This window comes from Saccopteryx bilineata, chromosome 2 (genome assembly GCF_036850765.1).
Source record: "Saccopteryx bilineata isolate mSacBil1 chromosome 2, mSacBil1_pri_phased_curated, whole genome shotgun sequence".
In the NCBI taxonomy this organism is placed as follows: Eukaryota; Metazoa; Chordata; class Mammalia; order Chiroptera; family Emballonuridae; genus Saccopteryx; species Saccopteryx bilineata.
This window is the reverse complement of record NC_089491.1, coordinates 341,655,406-341,670,269: the sequence shown is the minus strand read 5'-3', so window position 1 is coordinate 341,670,269 and position 14,864 is coordinate 341,655,406. Positions and strand designations below refer to the sequence as shown.

Below are 14,864 nucleotides of genomic sequence, written 5' to 3'. Positions count from 1 at the left end.
TGATGTTCAGGTGTGTGTGCTGGCCCCGATGTAACCGAGGGGCTTTTAGTCCCAACGTGAGGAAGGTGGGACGTCCAGATTAGACGCCTTCTTTGAAAGCAGGAGAGCACCTGGGAAGTGTTTTGCACCAGATTTTGTTGTAGGCGGATGCCTGGTGAATGCTGATAGAGCAGAGCCCCCCACCCCATCCCCCCACCCAGCCCTGCGCATCAACAGTGTGGCCAGACGATGCTGTTTAGGAGACAGCACAAGTGGAATGTCTTATCATCTAAAATGGAACTACACCCATTATTAGCTGCAGCTTCACACTGGAAAAGGGCAAGTCCCCGTGACAGTTTTGGCCAGCCTGGGACAAATGACCCTTGTCACTATATCACCACTGGCTTTGGCTCAGTGCCCAGTATAATTTAGAATTTGTTTCTTTTTTCTAGCTCTACTTAGTTATCATGCGGGTTTCACAGAGAAGTAAGTGGTTTATCAAGTCTTAGGATTTTTCTAAAGCCCGAGACAAATGAGGGGTGTTGTGCAGGGACACATTATGTCAGAATGGTGCTAGCGTCTCCTGGGGCCCCTTCACTCTGGCAGGCTGGATGCCACCCCAGGGTAGTGGGTGTCGTGGAAGGAAGAGGCAGATTCGCCAAACTGAGCGGTGAGCAGGTATGTGTTCAGCCAGAATTTCTGGGTCAGAAAGGCAGGGGTTTGAGTTTGACAGGAGGTTAGGGTGAGAACAGAGAGACTGAAGGAAACCTGTTTGTCAACCTTCAGCACATTTGGTAGTTTGTACCATGAGCATGGCCTGCCTCGTGCTCGGGGACCTGGGGACATCAATAAGCCATGATAGCTAATAGTAGTGAATGCTCATATGGATCGTATTAACAGTGTGTTAGCCCACTGAAGCATCAGCTCGCCCTCCTCTCCAAGAACTGAAACCCATTGCAGACAAGGTCAAACAAAGCCACGCAGGGGCAAGTGACACAAGGTAGTGTGTGATGGCCGCCATCAGAGAGACACAAAGAGAAAACCCGAGGTGCCCGATGACTGGGGCTGCTCTGTGTGATCTGGAGTTGGAAGGACTGCCTTGATTTGGGTGGGCGGCCAGGCAGCCCGCAGTTGCCCCAGGCAGTGGCCCACAGGGCCCGGCGGGGGCGACAATGGGTGTCTAACTTGGAATGACTGGAACACGTTACAGGTCACAGGTTTTTCCATTTGAATAATTATTTGACTGTGGTAGCCACCAGCAGATGGAGAGTTCAGAGGAACTACACTGAAATAATTAATGATTTGCAGATGCTGTCAGGAGGCCGGTGTCGGCGTGCCCCTTGGTTCCAGCAAGATCTGTGCGAGGAGCAGCCCACAGCCGGTGGCTCTGCACTCTCCCTGCCTCTGGCTTTTACTGAATAGCCTCTCCATGACCTGTCCCTATGACCTGTCATCCATCTCTTTTTTTACCCTCTTTTCACGTGCAAATAAATAGTCCTGGCTGCTACTTGCTAGGGAGGACTCAAGTATTAGCGGGTGGGGATTGCCCTTTTGGTTCAGCTGACCTGTGTCGGGTCTAGCACCGTGCCTGCAGTGAGCATGCAGAAGATGAGGAAGGTTCTAGCCCTCAAGTGGGCGAGGAGTTAGACCTGTGACCCAGCCAGTGCCTGGCGGGAAGGAGGGGGAGAGGGGTGGAAGGTAAGCAGGGAATTTAGTGTGGACCACTGGGGGAGTGTGATGATAGTATACAGTCCTGGGGAAAGGAGAAACAGGCGGAGGAGTAGGTTTGTGGGCGGGAGAACAGGGTAGTGACTTCAACTTGGGACATTTAAGTTTGAGACACAACGTCCCCCTGGAAACATTAAGCAGGCATTAAAAAGACCCCCAACCTAGAATACTGAAGACCCCATAGTTACAGTGGGAATTCATCTTGGCATCAGCGTTCCTTCCCTTCCCTGCTCAAGCAGTTCCCCATAGAGTGGCTTCCGATGATGGGGGAGGAGAGTTTCTTCAGTCCGCTGGGCCTTTATCCTCACAAGTGAATGCTTCATCCAGAACTCCCTGTTTCTGCTAAGCAGTTCAAAAGCTCTGGGGGATCCCTGGCACAGTCGCACCCTGGTGGGACTTTTCAGAGCACTCCTGGGGTCAGGAGAGAAATTTCAGGGTAACTGCAGAATAATGTGAGCCGAAACCAGCCTGAGTGATCTTCCTGCCGAAGCTCGACAGGAGGCTGGCCTGTTTGAAGGTCGGTGCAAACCTGTTGGCCCGAGTGCCCCAGCTGGGTGAACTCTCCTGCCTTTCGATTCCTTCCTAATTGCAGTGAACAACACACCAGCTCGTCTTCTGTGAAATGAGAGGGGCGACCGCTCCCAGCAGCCTCGCTGCCATGGTTGGGCAGGTCAGTGGACCACCTTGAAGCTCTACTTATTCATCTGCAAATTGAAGGGACTTGGCGAGATGCCCTTTAACACGACTTCTGACACTAGTGTTTTATGTCAGTCAGTGATTCTTTGTCCATGGAGTGCTATTTTTTCCATAGAAACCATTCTTCAGTTGCTAGTTGGTGTATCATGTTGGCAAGAACTGTGGTGAGGTGGGCAGGACGTGGCCCCTGGAAGCAGCAGCTGAGTTTAAATCCTCTCGCTACAAGACTAGCTGTGTGACTCTTGGCAATTAGCAATTCCTTGCCAATCCTCAGGTCTCCTCACCTGTGCAAAGGGAATGATAATATGCATTTCATAGGTTCATTGGGTGATAATATGTATCATGCATCTACCACTGTGCCTTTTTTTTCAGACTTTATTGAGATGTAATTCATATATCATAAGGGTCACCTTTTGAAGTATACAACTCATTGGGTTTTTGTTGATTTGCAGTTATACATCAATTACTACTATCTAACTCCAGACATTTTCCCCACCCCCAAAATCCCATAGCCATTAGCAATCACTCCCCAACCTCTACCCCCTGGTCATTTTCTAATGACTAATGATGATGATCATTTTTCTTGTGCTTATTGGCCATTTGTGTATCTCCTTTTAAAAAAAAAGTCAATTCAAATTCTTTGCTCATTTTAAAAATCAGGCTATTTGTCTTTTTATTGTTGAGTTGTAAGGATCGACTTCCACACAGGCCTGTAGCCAGTGTTGGTTTCTGTTCCCAGATTCCTCACAGAAGTCTCTGTTATCTTTTCGGTGACCCCTAGAACTAATTCCCAGACTCCATTGTATCCTGAGTATTAAACCCTTATATTTTGTCCAGAGCTCTTCTTAGTACAGAGCCCTGAGCCATTCTGATCTTGGAGCCCAAATCCGGAACCAGGAATGGTGGCAGAATCCATGGGCCAGTGGCCATTCCTAAGTCTTGGTTTTTCTACATGAGGATGTCGTATGGGGGGTGTACAGCCCCCCCCCTGCTGCTGCTGCTACCCCAGGATGCCCCCCCTCCTGTGCTGGGGACATCTGGCTGTTGGGCTGAGGACATTGGCTTCCTTCCACAGGGCTCCCTCCAAGGTGAGTAACATATTTTCCAAGAATGATCTGGCAATTTTAAATCATATGTAAAAATGTCCCAAGGATATCATGGGTCTATTTTAAAGAGAAGGAAATTTTATGGGAAACCATTGAAACTACTTAGAAGACCTGGAAATTATTCTCTGTTCTGAGAACTGTTCTCGGTGTCCCCGAGACTTGGTCTGTGCTCTGCTGCCCCTTTGTCCTCGCAGGCAGTCCTCCTCTGTCCCCATCCCTCCCACCAGGAGTGTGTAACCGCCCTCAGGGCCTAGCGGAGTCTCCTGCCCCTCCCAACAGCCTGTCAGGATCTCAGAGTTTGTGCCTCTTCCTGCACTGGGGCCTGGGGAAGTGCCTACAGAGAAGGGGAGGCCTGGGCAGTCAGCCCGGACCACACCACCACCAGAGAGCCATCTCCACACACTTGTGAGACACTTAAGCCACGGGCCTTCCCGTGAGACTTGGCCAACCCTTTGGTGTTAGATTTGAAAGGGTCAGGGAAAGCTGTACTGGTTCATCCTCTTGAATTAGTCAAGGCAGTTTAAAATCTCTTGCTGCCCGGGGAAATTTGCTTTGGAGGGCAAAGCCAGCCCAGTTGCATTTGGATGGTGCTTCCTTATTTTAAAAGGGTAGGGGGTATCTCTACATGTTCTTTGTAGGGAAGATGGTCTATATTGGAACTCTTTCTGACCCCTTTTGTTACTCTGAACATTTGAATCCACCTCTACCTCGCTGCCATCTTGATGTTGTAGAAAAGCAAGAGGTTCCTTTGGTCTCTGATGGAGCAGCATTTGCCCAGGGCTTTGAAGGTTGTGGAACCCAAAGCCAGTTGTCACAGGACTTCTGTTTTCCCTGCAGCAATCATCCTTACCTCACCAGCCTGTAACCTATCCTCAAAACGTGCCTGTGTAGCTCTGGAATTTGTACTCCTGCCTGGGAATTTAGTCCAGTCCCCTAACACGAGGCTCAGACATTTGTTCTCCACCAGGGTGGAGGGGCCACCTGCCTGAATCAGAATCACCAGTTGCATTGGTGGTGGGCCTGGCCGCCTTCCTGGGCTTCTGTCCATGTGTGTACCAGTCCTGGCCCTCACTCTGGAACGTGTCAGGACTAACAGGCGACAGCCCCCCCAGCCCCTCGCTCTGTTAGCTTCCCTGGCTGATTGCTCCCCGATTGCTCATGGCCCTTGCCCTTGCCTGGCTCTAACCCTGCCAGCTTCTCAGCAGGCGTGTTTCGGAGACAATCTGTGCGGCAGTAAACAGCTCTGCCCCGGGTTTCGGCTGGTGGCGCAGACAGCTCTGCCATGGTGCGGGGACAGTTGGAGGAGGAGCAGGCTTGCACTGGCTGCAGCTGCGCGGTGCACAGAGAGCCCCTTCATCTGGCACCCACGTGCTGCCAGGTCTTGTCTGCCGTGCCAGGTGCTGGCTCACTCTCCGGGGCAATACCAGGCTGAGCGTGCGGCTGGCACCGAGTGGGTCACAGCTTCTCTTATTTATTTACCTCGAGCCACACAAACCCTGACTCCCGCTCTGGGTGTAGATTGTGGCATTTCACAGGACGACGGGAGGGCCGCCGCCACTGCACAGTTGCCCTCTGTGGGCTTTAGCCAGGACCACTGGGTGGGAAGACTCTTTGGAAGGGAGTCCTCGTGAGGCCATGAGGACTCGTGAGGAAATGGCGTGGCTGTTCCTTCAAAGGTTGAACCTGGTGTCAGTACACAAGCGGGCAGTTCCACGCACACTTGTCCACAGACTTGGGCATGAGTTCATGGCAGCATTGTTCACCACAGCCAAAAGGTAGAAACAGCCCCACTGTCCAGCAGCTAATGGAAGGGTAAACTAATGTCCTGTATCCACTCAGTGGAGTATTATCTGGCCATAGAAAGGAATGAAATGCAGACACAGGCTACAGCAAGGGTGGACCTTGAAACCATTATGTTAAGTGAAAGAATTAGATGTAAAAGGCCCCATATTCTGTGATTTCATCTATCTGAAATGTCCACAGTAGGCCAGTCCACAGAGAGATGGCGGAGTGGTTGCCGGGGCGCGGGGGTGGGGGGGGGGGAGGGCTGATGAACGGGGAGTGACTCCTGACGGCGCGGGGCTTCTGTTGCGCATGATGCAGGTGGTTTGGAATCAGGCCGTGATGGCGGTCACACCACTCTGAATGCACTTAAAACCACTGAGCTGTGCACTTTTAAAGGGGGACATCTATGGTTTGAGAATTAAATTGCCGATAAAGCTGTTACTGGAAAAGCTGCCTTGATAGACAAGTCCTGTGTGGACCCCTGTTGGCTGTCGGGCTCAAGTGGGAAGGGGTGGGGAGGCCATGATGGAGGAGGAGGTGGAGGAGATGCGTGAACCTGCCACTGCAAAGAGGTACCACGTGGTGGGTTTGGATGAGCAGCGCTTTGGGGACACATCCGTGGGATCCAGGGTGTTTGTTCATAATTTTGGAATGTCTTGAACTTCCTAGGTCCAAATACCTACCAGTAAGTTCCAGGAGGGCCCCGTTAGATGGCCTTGGTTGGCAAATAAATATTCACCCACATATGTTTTTAAAATTTTACTCAGAAGTAATTTTAAATTTACTGATAATTTGCAGAAGTAAAATTAATATGAAGAACAGCCCCATACCTTTTACCCAGATTCACTGGTTAGCATTTGACCCCATTTGTGTTTCATTTGCATTCTCATTTGCATGCACTTGCAGGCACATTCTCTCGCACTCTCTTTTTGTTGTCATAGGTGTGTATATATGCATGCTATATGTGTAACATACATATGCATATATTATATGTTACATATTATATATATATATATACATATAAATGCTACTGTTTCTGAATGAGGGTAAGTTATCAATGTCATGGCCCTTGGCTTCTGCACCATCCTATACATTACCCACTAGCCACAAGTGGCTCTTTAAAATAAAATTAAATGAAAGTTAACATTCAGGTCCTCAGTCAACGCTAGTCACACTTTCAAGTGCTCAGTAGCCACCTGTGTGGCTAGCGGCTACTGTGTTGAACAGAAGAGGTTACTATGGAGCATTTCCAATCCACACAGAAATCTGAGGGACAGCCTGCTTCACCACGCGTGCCCCAGGAATTGTGTGTTCTGCTATGTGACACAGCGCAGGCCCCACCTGCAGGGAATCTCACACTGATACAGCACTTCTATCTAACCCCAGTGCACTCGCCAGAGTTGCCCGTTGGCCCAGGAGTGTTCTCATTTCTTCTGGAACGAGGTCTTCAGTCCTGTTTGTGGCCCAAGTCAGCTGGGCTTGTGCTCAGGGGACACAGCAGGACCAGACTGTTAAGCTCTGAGTGTTCCATTAGCGTGGCCATGCTTTCCAGACGGAGCCCTTTCTCTGACTCATCAGCAGGAGCCAACGTTCACTTCTCTAGCTGGGGATCATTTGGGTGTCTTTGTCACTGGCTGAATAACTCAAGTTTGGCCTCCCTTCCTTCTGCACTGGGGTTTATTTGGTCTCTGGGCAGGTGTGGCCCACCTCTTAAATCAGCAGGGAAGATTTCCTGCAAGGAAAAAAAAGAAACCAGCCTCCCCAGTATCTGTACTGTTTCCCTTTGCTGTAATAACTTTTCTCAAGTTTCAGCCCGCAGCTGAAGAAAAAAGGCTTATCTTGTTCCTCATTGGTTTCTGTTTTATGGCTGAGCTGTGGTCCCATAGCTCTGAATCAAACTTCATGTGGCCCAGGACTAGTGGGGCACAGAGGACTTCCTGCCCCGAACGTGTGCTGTGGGAACCAGACCTGCAGGGCCCTGGGCTGCCCACCCCCCATCCCCGAGCACCAGGACCCTGGCCATAGCCAGCTCTCTGCCCTCCAGTCCAAGTGATATGCAAACTCCTGCTGACTTTCAACCATGCTTTCTTTGAATGAAGAGCGGGCAGAAATGAGGAAATTGCAGTGGTTTCTACTTGTGAACTGACTGGTGTTAGATCTTATCCTCCAGGGGTTCCTGGTGATTTAATGGGATTTTGTGGTGTGAGTAAGTGTGAAAAACAGAGTCTTGGGTTGCTGACTTCACTTCCATTATTCCATCCCGAATCCCCACCAAAAAATTCTTAGCACTTTGTGGCAGTGAAAGCTAAGAATCAAGACATCAACAGGCTTTTTTATTTTTACCATTTTTATATTCTGTTTGCCCCTCAGAGTGTATTCTTATACTTTCTTCCACCTTTTATTTGATTTGCCATTTCTCAGAGGAGCAACCTATTTAGCAAGGTAAGAGTCACCAAAGACCTCGGTGGGAATCCTAGATGAGCCACAGAGTTTGGGCCAAGAAAGAAAGGGGAAATGGATTCGTGCAGGGAGAGTGGAAATGGAGCTGATAGCTTCATTTTCTGCTTAACTAAAAAGGAATGAAAAGGAAGTGGCTCTCAGGGTCAAGGCCACGAGGCAGGCAGCCCGAGAGCCATGTGCAGCCCGATAGCCATGTGCAGGACAGGCCGTGTCGGCTCTGCCCTTCACCACCTCTCGAGAACTGCCACAGAGAGGGCTCCAGCGCCAGGCCTGCTCAGCTCAATTGGGCAAATTGAGTGTATCTGCTGCTGGTGAGAGGACCAGAGCACGTTCTCTGCATCCAGCCGTCAGAAGGACAATGTGAATTCGATGTTCTCTGTGAACATCTTACGTGTAACAACAGGTGCCCTTTTTGGCTAAGTTGTGTGATTGACCCTGTGCCTCTGTAAGGGTTGCTGTGAGTTTTCACTTGCAGGCTGGAGGCCCCTGTCCCTCCTGGCCCCCTCAAGAATAAAGGTTTTACGTCCCAGCTTTGGCTGGAGGGCATCGGCGCAAACCAGGAACTCACAGTACCAGCCTGAGAGCTGATTAAATTCAGATCAGCTCTGGCCTTGGAGAGGCACTCACTAAGAATTGTGCTGGCTGGAGGGGGCTTTGCTGACTTGTGTCTTCTGCAATCTGCTGTCTGAGTTCCCTCGGGGAAGCCCCACAGCCACCTGGTCCCTGGTGTGTCTGAGCTCTATCCAGGCGCAGAGTTCCACGCACCTGTGAGCTCCCGTGTTCAGAGGGCCCACTGCCTACTGGGTCTGGCCGCAAACACAAGAGCATGCCTCCCTCTGCCACTACAGGTCAGTGAGGCCACCAAAAAGAACCAGCCTTCTTCTGTCACCTGTCATCGGACTCCGCGTTACTGTGGATTCACGATCTGTCCTTGGCCTTCCCTGTCAGTTGCAAAGGTCTTCAGATTGCTCCTTCAGCCTCTTGTCCGTGGCCTCGCTTTACATTTCTGCCTTGCACACGGGATCTTTGTATCTCACAGATGCTCCTCCAAGGACTGGGAGCCTCCAGGCCCGTTGGAAGTCTGACAAGCCTCCCCTTCCCCCCAAATACCTCCTCAGGCTCCTGGTTCCTCCTTGATACAATGGATAGCATCAATAAAACTGAGCCAGGCGCCCAGTGCTCTTCCTTCACTTCCGACCCCAGCCTGCCTTTCCTAGTTCCTCCGCCACTCCCTGTAGGAGCCCTCAGCTTTCAGTCAGATGTCTGGATTTCTTGATTCTTCCTTGCATTTCATTCCCCTTGAGATGGGTTCAGTCCCGTTTTATGTCAGGTTGTTATATTTTATATTGTGTGTGCATACTACTTCAGGTCCTGTGACAAGCAGATGTCTTCTAAGTCTCAAGTAAAACGGATGTGTCCTCTAACCCTGACTGTGTGCCCCCCGGCCCCTGCTTCAGCTTACCCCCGCCTTCCCCTTGGGGTGCTCCGTGCTGTGCTCCCCCCTCCCTCTGAACCCTGCTTCAGCTTACCCCCGCCTTCCCCTTGGGGTGCTCCGTGCTGTGCCCCCCCCTCTGAACCCTGCAGCATCCCGTCGGTAATGGTTACAACTACCTTATGTGGTCAGTCATCTTTTCCCATCACTCATCTCATCGTGTTAGTCTCTCGAAAAGCGAACAGTACTGTTTTCCCCAAGGCTAGTAGCCTTCCTGCAACTCTTAGGGTGGGGCTTGAACATAGTAGGCGCTCAGCTGATATTTCTGATGCTCCACACAGCCTCTAGAATCCTCAGTTGGGTGGTTCTGGAAATTTTACCTCATAAATTCACCCAGGAGTATTACGTTCCGAAGGATGGAGTCCTAGTAACTTAACTTATAGAAGACTGATCCATCTGAATCGTTTAAAGCAGGGGTCCCCAAACTATGGCCCGCTGGCCACATGTGGCCCCCTGAGGCCATTTATCTGGCCCCCGCTGCACTTCTGGAAGGGGCACCTCTTTCATAGGTGGTCAGTGGAGGAGATTAGTTCCCATTGGAATACTGGTCAGTTTGTTGATTTAAATTTACTTGTTTGTTATTTTAAATATTGTATTTGTTCCCGTTTTGTTTTTTTACTTTAAAATAAGATATGTGCAGTGTGCATAGGGATCTGTTCATAGTTTTTTTTTTGTAGTCCGGCCCTCCAACGGTCTGAGGGACAGTGAACTGGCCCCTGTGTAAAAAGTTTGGGGACCCCTGGTTTAAAGAGAGGTCTTCCTAGCATCCCGGGAGGCTAGACCTGCACATGCAAGGGCATTTCCCCCTAAATCGGAAGGCCTTTTCTAGAATCCCAGCAAGTGATCCAAGATTGCTTTTTGAGCACAGAATTTGAATAACAGACATCATGTGCTTTTAAGGAAATCTATAAATTATGAAAACATTCTCTGTTCTAGAGAAAAATTCTCTCCAAAGAACCTGAATCAAGCATCCAGGGTGAAATACCCTCTTAATAACGAAAAGTTTCAGGCCCTTATTTATAGACTTTGCTAAGACAGCTGTCCCTTGTCGTTGTAACATCATCCCTCTTTATTTTGGTATGTTCAGCATTTCCCTGTGCCCCAGTTTATATATATTCTCATTAATTACATTTTAGCCTGATCATTTTTGAGTCATGAGTAAGATGGCATCTAAAATCCTGGATTTCTCATTTTTGAGGGTATCCTTTTTCAGGATCTACAGATCTCTGTTTGCAAATTTGTACAACTTAACATCCCACTATGGAAATGGTGAACACTGAGCCTCAGTTCTAGGAGTCTCAGTGTAAAACCCTATCTAAGTAAGGAGTCCGAATAGTGTTTGCATTTGCTCGGCCATTAATATTAGTGGTACCCTGGGCGTGTGAGCCATTGCTATTTTTAAAGTCATTGCTGACTTCAGTGATAAAGAGGGTACAGAATGTGCCTTGTCAGGCCTGTGAGCTTACCATGAGTAATACCGTGGTTATTATGATGTCAGAACTTGAATATTCTCTACCAAGAACATAGCCTTGCATCATGCACTTGGGGCAGGGTGTCCCTTTTCCTGGAGGAAACGGTACTTCATGGAGGCTGAATTCAGCAGTGCCAAACCCATCTGGTCAGTCTGAAGAGCAGTGTCCCATTTTAGTCACCAGGAAGTCACTCGTCTCCCAAGTTTCTGAACCAAACCAGAGGCATTTGTGATGGATGAGCCTACACCTTTCACCGGTTCAGGAGAGTTCTTGGGTGGTGGTTAGTGTGGGCACACCTGAAATCACCAGGAACTATGAGGATCGGAGCTGCTCCATCATTTGACACATTGATGTGATGAAGCATTTTCTCAGGGCACAGAGGTGCTAAGTGTGGGAGCCAGGAATGGAACGACGTAGAATTTATCAAGTCGGCTTTAAAACTGTGTGCTCTGGTTTGGATGGGTGAGCATGCTGAGCACTGAAATATAATTGCATTCAACCTCATTAATTCAGACTTGTTAAGGATAACGGCACTAAGGAACTTGGCAGTGCTGGTTAGGGTGGGCTACATTATGGTGCGGCAGCAAACGGCCCCACGTCTCAGGGACTTGAAACACCAGGGTTTGTTTCACATTCGTGCTTCCTGCCCTCCTGGGGCCCTTGGGCTCTTTTTCTGCTATCCTCAGTCATTTCCAGGCTAAGGAGCCGTGGTCTCCTGGCCCGTCCCTGGTTACCACAGTAAAGGAAAGAGGCTCCAGCAGGCAAGGTACATGCTGGCCCTGAAACGTTTCTGCTCAGAAATGACAGTTCCCGCTCACTGTTTATCAAATGGCCAAGACCAACGCTAAGTTCCTTGGCTTGGGTCACTTACATCATAGAAGGGTCTTTCAAGTGAAGGGTTTAGGACAGTTGATCAGGATACAGAAGAAAACAGTAGAATATATATATTTTATCTCATCCTTTTAAATGTTCTATTTTTGTGTTTTTAGCAAATATACTATAGGACCAAACACATATAACTTATTAAAAACAAATATCAGGCCCTAGTCGGTTGGCTCAGTGGTAGAGCATCGGCCTGGCGTGCAGGAGTCCCGGGTTCGATTCCCAGCCAGGGCACACAGGAGAAGCGCCCATCTGCTTCTCCACCCCTCCCCCTCTCCTTCCTCTCTGTCTCTCTCTTCCCTTCCCTCAGCCAAGGCTCCATTGGAGCAAAGTTGGCCCGGGCGCTGAGGATGGCTCCATGGCCTCTGCCCCAGGCACTAGAATGGCTCTGGTTGCAACAGAGCGAGGCCCCAGATGGGCAGAGCATCGCCCCCTGGTGAGCATGCCAGGTGGATCCCAGTCGGGCGCATGTGGGAGTCTGTCTGACTGCCTCCCCGTTTCCAACTTCAGAAAAATACAAAAAGAAACCCACAAAAAAGCCCCCAAATATCAGATGTATTAGGAGTGTTCAGGCTTTTTTTATACTGATTAATTGCTCAATCAAAAAAGTGGAGCTCATAGATTATACAGTAGGTACAAATCCTTAGTGAGCATGTTGTACATAGAAACCGGCTCCCAGTTATGACCGGGGTAGTGCTTTGGATTAAAATGGCACATGGGAAAGAAATGCACATTTTCATGGTTATATAAGTAACATAAGGAAGCCGTCTGTGAGTCCTTCCCGGCCCTTCAAGTTTCCCGAACATCCTCTTCAGAGTCCCTGGGCCCAACCTGCCTTCCCTTGAAGGAAAAGCATTGAGATAAGTTAACAAATGAGCTCTCGTCCCAGCTCTTTGTTTTTCTGTTTCCCTTGTTCAGTTGTCCAAAGACAGCATGCTGAGCTCTTGCGTGTGCCGACCGTGTGCAGCACTGTGCTAAGAATGGTGAGTTTTCCTCCTAGAGAGCCAGCACGTCAGCCCCGTTACGCGTGAGATAGGCCTGTGGGGGCTGGCCAGCCTCCCTCTCCGCATCTTTCAATAAACGCTTGCTTTGTAGACACTAACTCGTCTAAACCTCGCCAGGCCCTACGAGGTACTGGTGCTGTCTGCATTATATAAATGAGGCACAGGAGGCTGTGTAACACGCCGAGACCATGCAGCCAGCCAGGGATAGAGCCGGCACCCGTAACACAGTTGCTGGGAACTCAGCAACAGCCTGAAACGACAGCTCTCGGAACACAGACCACTGCTAAGCTGGAAACTGTGTCACCAAATCCCTTTCTGCATGTCAGGAAGCAGGCCACATGGGAGCCTCCTGACGTCTCCGCAGCCTGAGCCCCAGGAGGAAGGCGCTCCACTGGAAGGACCCCTAGAATCAGAGTGGACGCCTCCCCTCTCCCTGTGTGAGCAGCCCAGCACCTAAGTTGCTGGGAAGTAACACCAGGACTGGCTTGATGACAGTGACTCGCCGCACAGAAATGTCCTTACAACAGACCAAAGAGCCCGCTTTAATATGCACAGCGTAGAAGGGGCGGTGGATCGCACTGCCAAGGGCTCCTTTCTGTGCCAGCTGGTTCTTACATTCCGATTTCCACGCACAAACACCTCCTGTCAGAAAGACCTCTGTTGTGTTTTTAGTGTGCTTCCTAGTTTACTTTGTTATTCCGAATGTGCTCCTGGTATCATTTCACTTGCTATTTTCTAACTTGTTTTTCTTCTTTTCTGTTTCCTTTTCTTCCTCCCCACTCTCCTCCCCTCTCTCCCTGCACTCCTGCCTGCCCTTCCCCCATTCCTCCAGCTTTTCTTCCGCTGTGCCTCTCCCCCTTCCTTCTTCCCTTTACCCTGGGAGCCGGGGGTGGCGCTTCCTGTACCTGTCCCAAGGTGATCTCTGATTGAGTGTCGTCAGATGTCAGTTAAAGCAACTGAAAGTGATGAGAAAAAAAGTTCTCCGGGGAACAAGGGGCTCTAATGCAGAGTTACTGTTGTAAACAGCAGGTGCCATTTAGATCAAGAAAGGATTCGTGATGGTGCCTCCAGAGGAGGATGGCATGCATCCCAGCCTTGAAGCGACCCCAGGGGAAAGGCGTCACAGGCATCAGCTGTTCTGTGTGACATCTTTCCCAAAGTTTCCTTTGCAGGTAGAAAACAGTCTACAAGAGAAATGCATAAACATGAGCACAAGAGGCAGCGAGCAGGTGCTGCCCTGGGAGCAGCGAGCAGGCGGGGGCCTTTGTCCTGCATTCTTTGTATCACACAGTGAGCAAGCCGTTGCCATCTAGAGAGGGAAACAGCCCAAGACTCCTGAGCTGTAGCTGGTGGGGACAGACTAAACTCGCATATGCCTTCCTTAGAACTTTTGAAGTTGCATGTCGGTCACGATGAACAAACCGATTTGCATAAAGAGAGGAGGTGTTGAGCACCCTGGCAGGAACTGGAGCTAGGGCACAAGAGTAAGGCTGGGGATGCTCCCGTGGCTTTGCAACCAGGAGGCGGCAAAGGCAGGCTGTAAGGGCAGTCTGCCATTTGGCCGCCGTGACTCCATGATTGTTATAAATACTTTATCACGGCTTCTTGAGAACAAACCTGTCTTTTCAATGAAATACATCCTGAATTATATTACAAAGTGTCTTAGTGTCCCAGGGTTCCCGTAACAAAGAACCACAAGCTAACTGGGTGGCTAACACAACAGAATGTATTCTCTCAGGGTTCTAGAGGTTTGAAGTCCAAAGTCAAAGTAGCCGTGTTCCCACTCATAAGTGGGTGCAATCCTTTCTTGCTTCTTCTTAGCCTCCGGGGGCTGCTGGCACTCCTTGGCTTACAGCTGCACCACCCAGTCTCTGCCTCTGCTGTCACGAGGAGTACTCCCTGCATGCTTTCTCCTCTCTTTAACAGGACACCAGTCCTGTTGGATGAAGACTCACTGAATGGCCTCATCTTAACTTGATCACATCTGCAAAGACCCTATTTCCAAATAAAGTCACAATCACAGATACTAGAGGTTAGAACTCCGACCTGTCTACCGTCCTAGGGAACACATAGTTACAGAATTTACGCAGAGATAGTAGAATAATGCAGAGTAATAGAATTGACATATATATATTTTTTGCTTTTAAAGAGAGTTGACAGCAGCATAGTAATAAGAACACTACAATGGGGGAGAGAAAAGTGGGTGTCCGATTCTGATTCTGGGCGTGCAAACATTTCTGATGGAGAACTTTGGGTAAGC

At 49.6% G+C, this 14,864-nt stretch overlaps 1 protein-coding gene across 5 annotated transcripts in view; it reads left to right on the top strand.

The window, feature by feature from the left end:
• Nucleotides 1-14,864, top strand: part of HIPK2 (homeodomain interacting protein kinase 2) — a 174,160-nt gene that overhangs the window by 27,249 nt on the left and 132,047 nt on the right. The window contains exon 1 of one of the 5 annotated variants that reach the window (XM_066262435.1): nucleotides 12,522-12,583. The exons of the other annotated variants lie outside the window; for them this stretch is intronic. The gene's annotated coding sequence lies outside the window, so the exon portion shown is untranslated. Of the gene's footprint in view, nucleotides 1-12,521; nucleotides 12,584-14,864 lie in introns of those variants that run through there. 5 annotated transcript variants of the gene reach the window in all.